The sequence below is a fragment of the Vicugna pacos genome, chromosome 10, assembly GCF_048564905.1.
Source record: "Vicugna pacos chromosome 10, VicPac4, whole genome shotgun sequence".
Taxonomy (NCBI): Eukaryota; Metazoa; Chordata; class Mammalia; order Artiodactyla; family Camelidae; genus Vicugna; species Vicugna pacos.
Window position 1 is genome coordinate 71392439 of NC_132996.1, and position 7070 is coordinate 71399508.

Sequence of the window (7070 nt, forward strand, 5' to 3'; positions counted from 1 at the left end):
TCCATCCTTGTCTCCTCCGCTGTGACAAAGGGTTTCTTGTTGACATGTGAGCTTGCGCTCTGGTAGCTAAACATTTTACTGCCGGGGATGTGCAGGGTCACACCCCTCTGCACACAACAGCTCTGACTGGGGCAAGCTGCTGGGGCAAGCTCCTCCTCCGTGGGTGCCCCGGCCCCTCTATGCACACTCCCCAGGACCGGAAATGCCACCTGCTGTTAAGATTTCCAAGCATGGTTATCAAAACCCCCAAACTGGCCAGACCTAAGGCATTGAGAGTGTAGTGCAGAACTTGACCTCCTAGCAGTGGGGGTACTGGGGGCGTGGCTGCTGTGAGATGTCACAGGCGGGGACAGGGAGGTGTCTTTATCCCCATGGCGCACAGGCCATTGAGCCAGCACCCCTCTCTGGTCTTTCGTTTCTCACTCCCGTCTTCCCAGGCTAGAGGCGGATAAGCAGAGCGGGAAATTAATCACCCCCGCTGATGGGCCGGTTGGTCCTTGGCCAGCTGCCTTATTCCGCTCACCCTCAGTTTCCTCATCTGTAAAGTGGGGACGGAGGTCCTGCTTCCCCATGTGGGGATGTTGGGAAGGAAGATGAGGGCCTGTGTGGGAGTGTTTGGGATGTGCCCAGCCTAGGGTGAAGCTCAAGAAACGGCCCCATTGTCACCCAGTTCCTTTCTTACTAATTCAACAAACAGTTGCCTGGCCTGAGTGCAGGGGTCCCTGCCTTGGGGAGGTGGGCTGTGGGCAGGGCAAGGGCAGGAAAAGTGTGTTCAGGGAATCCCTTCTGGGCATCAGCCAAGGGCCCTGCACTCGGAGGTGGCAGCCAGAGCGGAGAGGTGGCCGCTGTCACGGACGCTGGTGCCAGAGGCCAGGGTTCCCAACCGAGGCTGCTCATTAGCAGTTGCGGGCCTCAGTTTCCCCAGCTGGGAACCAGAGGAGGCGCTGGTGGCAGCTGCTTATGGGGTGGTCGTGTGGGTTTAAATGGGTGAGTGCCTGTGTCATGCCATCATGGCGCCCAGAGGCCAAGACAGGGGACAGAGGTTGACGGGGATTTCTGTCTCTAGTGGCCAGGAGCCCAGAGCAGGGAGGACTCAGGAAGTCTTGTCTAACAGCTGCCAGCCTGCAGCCGCTACCTCTCTGGACTCCCGGCACATCCTGCCGCAGCCTTCCGAGGGGAGCGGGCCGGGAAACCAGAGACGCTGGCAGGAGGTGCGGGCCGTTTCATCCACGTCGGGATGGGAGTGAGTTACAGGCGAGGCCACTGTTCCTGAGCACAGGTGGGGATAATGCGTCCTGACAGCCTGAAGGATGGGCCCCTGGCAGCCCCGCCGGCCTGGCCCGAGCCCCAGGGAGGCCCTCGTGGGCACCTGAGTTACAACACGTCCTGTGAGCGCTCCCCTGGCCCGGCCTCTTCATGGGTTTCCAGCACTGGAGGCTCGGACACACCTGCCAGCGATGCGGCCCGTTCACTGAGCGCTTTGGCAAAGGTCACCATCAGCCGGGGACAGAGTGGGTATTGTCAAGGGGCCACCCAGCCTCTGCGCCCAGCCGGCTGCCCCTGACCACAGGAATTCCTCCTGCTCACCCTTGTTCACACCAGGCGGGCACCCACTCCTGCTGGGGTTGGCCTCCCTCCCTCTGACGCTACCTTTGGGCCGGAGGCTGGAGCCTTGGCCAAACGAGCCTTACCCCCCATTTTCCAAAACCTAATTGCCGCGCTGTGTCTGTGATGGGCCCCGGCCCAGGGGCTGGGCCTGCCAAGAACTTCCCCGTGTGAATACCTGCACAGGGCACCTCCTGTGGGAACCGGGAGGCGCACAGGGCCTGGCGTTTGTCCCCGGCTGTCTTGTGACATTAGGCAGATCAAAGCCCCATTGTAAAAAGTCATGTTCGCTCTGTTCGTCCGCTTGGAGCCCGTGTCCTGGGACTGCCCTTCCCTCGTCTCAGGCACGGGGAGGGCGCTGACCCCCGGGGCACGGCTCCTGTTCCAGCCCCAGCCCTCCTTCTGGAAGGGGCCCCACCGAAAGTGAATTGTCTTTCCTGGGTCTGAGGCCCGGCACACCCTGACTAAGAATGAGAACGCGAGGCAGGCCAGCTCCTCCCAGTGTCTTCAGAGCAACAAGCTCCTACTTGGCCCTACACGTAGCGGCTCAGAGAGGGGGAGACGTCACGGACGCTGAGATCACCGAGCCCCCCGGAGCCGGCGGAGGGAAGGGCGGCTGGAAGGGGCAGGGCGGGGGCGGCAGCCTCGGGCCAGCGCCGCTCGGAGAGCAGGCAGGGAGGAAGGGACGCTCTGACGAGCACGGACACTGACTGGCAGGAAGCTGTCAGATCCCCCAAGGGGCAGCTTCTCTCACTCCCAAGTCAGGGGTCCAATGAGGGGGCCAATCAAATTATTCAACCACCTGAGAGGCAATTTATGAGCCAGAAGGATCGCGTCGCATCTTCCAGGCTGTGGCCCCACTGGCAGAGCTGCCTGTGCAGGTGCTGGGATGGGGGAGGACAGAGTGCAGAGGTGCGTTAGTAACGTCTGTCCGGGTGCCATCTCCTGGTGACGGTGTGTGTGTCCCAGGCCTGCCACTGCTTCTGTGTTAGTCAGGATAAGCTAGTTTTGCTGCAGTGACAAATAAATCTCAAAATCTCAAAGACTGAATGCCACAAAGATTTCATTCTCTCTCATGCAGTATCCAAAGTGAAGGGGGCGATTGCTCAGGGCGGCTGTCCTCCCCGTGCGGGTTCCGCGTCCCTAACCCTAACCCTAACCCTAACCCTAACCCTAACCCTAACCCTAACCCGCCTTGCCAGAGGATGACGGGCACACAGGGCTCTTCACAGCCTCAGCCTGGATGTGATTTGTCACTTTGACTCACTTGTCATTATCCAGAACGACTCCTGTGCTCTCTGCCCTGCCCATCGGGAAGCGCAGTGAGTGTCCGGGAGGGAGGGAGGTGTACCAGAACCCTGCCAGGTGTGCAACGTGGTCTCCCCCAGCAGTTCCAGACCAGGCCCCGTACATCTCACCTGGTCCCCTCCACCCCCAGGGTTGGAGTCAGGGCCCAGAGGTGCTGCTGGGCTCCGGGACACCAGGGCCCCGGGGCAGGGAGAAGGCGTGGGATTAGGGGCCAAGGGCCTCCAGCTTGGTCCCTCTGCTGGCCGCGAGGCCTAGGCTGTGGCCCCTGCTTATCTTTAGCTCTGGGGCCCACAGGTCTGGGCCTAGGGGCCAAGGGTACAGCTCTGGTCCTCATGGGCCCTGATCAGACACCTCAACCCCAACGACAATCCAAGTGACAGCGTCCCTGCGTCTGGAGCCATGGCCACCGCCCCCACCCTCTCGGGCCTTAGTTTCTCCAGAGCAGGCTCTGGATTGGCCCCAGGGGGTCTCTGAGGGGTGGAGTATTGTGCTGGCAGCTCCTGTAAACACTGGGGAGCGGGGAGAGCCGTCAGGACCCCCAGTGGAGACTGAGGCCATCCTTCCAAGCCTTCCCGCCCTGCCTGCCAGGGAGGAGGGCCGGAGCCACCGGCCCAGGGCCCCCCACTCACGCTGCCAGCATCCCTCCCTGGGGCTCTGTGTGGCCAGCTCCCGTGATGCAGTACCTTGGAGGGCTGGCTCAGGAGGCAGGGAAGGCAATGGGTCGAGTGAGCACCTGGAGTCGGGGCCACAGGCCGACAGGAGGGTGGCCACTGAGAGCGTGACCTGCGTGACCCGTGCAGGCTTGGTGTCGGCCTCCGAGCCTCACTCCTTCCACCTGGAAGGCCTGCCCCTTCCCCGGCTGGCTCTCATCTCTGGGAAGGGGGGTCCTGTGTGCCAGTCCTCTGCTCACACCTTCACCTTCTGTCCTCCCAGGAGTCCTCTGACTGCTCAGTGCCCTCCTCCAGCCACCTGGCTCGACTCGCCTAGGGGTCAGCCAGAGGCCGCCGCCACGCCCTGTCGGGGGAGGGCAGGGCCTTGTCTTAGACCTGGGCTTGACCTCCTGAGACTTCCGCGGAGGGCGTTTGTTGGGGAAGGAGAGAGTCCCAAGAGTCCCAAGAAACTCCCCCAGAAAATTGAGGAACCTGGTACTCAGAGAAGAACCCTCTCCCACGCGCGGCTGTGCCCCCGGAGCCTCTGCACCTTTGGGTTCCCGGCACCCGCTGTTTATCTGCTGGAGAGGAAATGTTTAAAAAAGTCAGCTGTAGCATGCAAATCCAAGCAGAGCCGGCCTGCCGTGATTTGCATGGGGACAAAAGCTCCTTCGGGTAGCCTGGGGCCCAGCCCAGAAAGAAGGTTCCAGGTCTTCAAAGTGACCCCAACTCCCCAGCCAGGCAGGGCTCCTGGAGCCTAGGACAGCACCTCTCAAAGTGGGGTCACCTGGGCACAGACCGAAGGGCAAAGCCTCGGGCTCCCCTCAGACTTGCTGGATCAGGAGCTCGGGTGGGGGCGGGCTGCTGTTGGAGAGGTGTTCCATCTTCACGGACTGGAAGACCCGCTATTGTCAAGATGTTGTTTCTTCTTCCCAGTTTGATCTGTAGCTTCAACAGGAGCCCAGCCAAAATCCTGGCGCGCTGTTGCACAGGTATCGAGAAACTGACTCTAAAATCTATGCGGAAAGGCCTGGGTAGCAGAGCAGCCAACGGGATCCTGAAAAAAGATGGAACTTTGAGCAAAGGCTCAGCAGTGTGCTGTGCTGAGCCCCCAGGCGAGTCTGCAACGTGGTCTGTTGTGGGGGGAAGGAAGCGGGGGTGGGGGTGCGGAGGGAGGCCCCCTCGTTCTCAGGGCCCCTCCACGGCTAGTCCCAGCGGCCTCAGTTTTCTCCTGGTGGCAGTGGCCTGAGGTGTCTTTGATCCCTCTCCCGTCCCTCCCCCTGTTCTTTATTCATCACCTACCTGGGTTGCTGCCTCAAGGGCTCCTCTCAGCCTGACAGCCAACATCTCCATTCTCCATCCCTCTGGAGGGCAAAGGAGGGAGTGAATCTCATGGGGTGCAGATGAAGTTCTCTTTAGCATCAAGGATTGCCTGAGGAAAAGGCAAGATACTCATACCTTAATAAAGCTTGTTTTAAGCAACCCAATCAAAAAATGAGCAGAAGACCTAAATAGACATCTCTTCAAAGAGGACGTTCAGACGGCCAGCAAGCACATGAAAAGATGCCCAGCATCACCGATTGTTAGAGAAACGCAAATCAAAACTACAGTGAGAGGGGGGCGGGTGGAGCTCAGTGGTGGAGCACATGCTTAGCTTGCACAAGGTCCTGGGTTCAATCCCCAGTGCCTCCATTAAACAATAAATAAGTAAACTTAATTACCTCCCCCTCCAAATTAAAAAAAAAACAACTACAGTGAGATATCACCTCACACCAGTCAGAATGGCCATCATTAAAAAGAAAGGTAACTGCCGGAGAGGGTGTGGAGAAAAAGGACCCTCCTACACTGCTGGTGGGGATGTAAATTGGTGCAGCCACTGTGGAGAACAGGATGGAGAGTCCTCAAAAGACTAAAAATAGACTTACCGTATGATCTAGCCATCCCACTCCTGGGCATACATCCGGAGGAAAATATAATTCAGAAAGACACACGCATCCAGTGTTCCCAGCAGCAGCACTTATAACAGCCAAGACACGGAAACAGCCCGCATGTCCGTTGACAGATGACTGGACAAAGTTCTTCAGTGGTGTTCTTGCCCTCTTCACCATAGAGATCTTACACAAGTTGTGTTCAACTGGTTTCTAAGTATTTCACAGCTTGCTCACCGAGGTTAGGAAATTAGGATGTGGCAGGTCTGGGTAAGCAGAGGAAAGCCAATCACACGTGATGACGAAGGAAGTGTCTAGAAAGTGCTTACTCTGAGGGTTCTGTGGCTGCACCCATTTGCAAACCTATCGCGTGGAGACTTCTGGAGTCAGGCTCAGCTCTGAGCGACATGTTCCCCCAGACTCCTTGGAGCTCACACTTGCTGTCATTCTACACTTGGTGTACCAAGATTCATCCAGAAATTGCCAGGTTGACGGTGGCGGTAGGGAGTGGGTTCCTTCCCTGTGCCCACAATGCACCACCTTCTTACAGCAACTGGTAGCATGGTTAAAACTCCTGGAGCCCTTTAAGACTTAAAGGGCCAGGCACCAGCTTTGACAGGGCGACTTGAAGTGTTGCTGGAGCCTGGACCCTACTTCTGAAATAGCTCTTTCTGGGGGACAGAAGCAGAACCATTTTCTTTCTCTTACGTCTCACTCTCAGACCACCTCTGCTGGGCCTCCTTCTTGCCCCAGACTCTGTCCTTGTAAATGTCCTTAATGTCACCTCTGCATATTAACAACAGTCTTGCCCTCGGGGAGTGGAGAGTCCAGTCAGATCTAAATCAGAGCCTCAGCCTCTTATGTCAACCACAGCCCCTTCCTGCTCTGAGGGTCCCTGCTCGGGCTGGGCAGGATGGCCGGGCTTTGCTCAGTGGGACCCCGCCATGAATTCCTGGCCCAGGGAAGATGTCCTGCAGCTGAGCACCTGCGACTCCCCCAGCCCTGGGCGCCTCTCCAAGGAGGACCCCAGGTGGCCCCCGGTCATTGTCTCACTTTCCTGGGTAGGACTCTTTCAAGATGGCCCACTCCTGGCTTCCTTCCGTGATCAGCGACAGACAATACCAAGTGTCTGTGAGCACGTGGAGAGATGGGAACCCTTGTCTGCTGCTGGTGGGGATGTAAATGGTGCGGCCGCGGTGGGAGAGAGCTTGGCAGCTCCTCGGAAGGTCAAACACAGAGTTGTCGTACGACCCAGCCACTCCGCTCCTAGGTAGGTGCCCAGGGAAATGAAGACAAATTCTGGCACACGAGTGCTCACGGCAGCACTGCGCACGACGGCCACAGGCCGGGACGAACGGGCACGTCGCTCGGTGGAGGGATGGACAGAGACAGTGCGGCAGAGCCGGGCGGCAGAACATTGCTCAGCCGCAGACAGGAACGAGGTGCTGACAGTGACGCGCGCTACAACACGGGTGAGCCTTGAGAATGGTATGCCGAGTCAGTAAAGCCAGCCACCAAAAAAGCCCACATATTGTGTGATTCTATTCAGACGAAATGCCCAGAACAGGTGACTCTACAG

At 58.6% G+C, this 7070-nt stretch overlaps 1 long non-coding RNA gene across 2 annotated transcripts; it reads right to left on the reverse strand.

The window, feature by feature from the left end:
- Window positions 1–2782: 2782 nt before the first annotated feature.
- LOC116285497 (uncharacterized) lies at window positions 2783–7000 on the reverse strand. Of its 2 annotated transcripts, XR_012076846.1 has the most exons (4): window positions 5489–7000; window positions 4866–4995; window positions 4056–4620; window positions 2783–3927 (listed from the first exon to the last, which is right to left on the reverse strand). It is a non-coding gene; the product is annotated as an uncharacterized lncRNA (long non-coding RNA). The 2 variants fall into 2 exon arrangements; XR_004195205.2 differs by having other exon boundaries at window positions 2783–4620; window positions 5489–6999.
- Window positions 7001–7070: the final 70 nt, after the last annotated feature.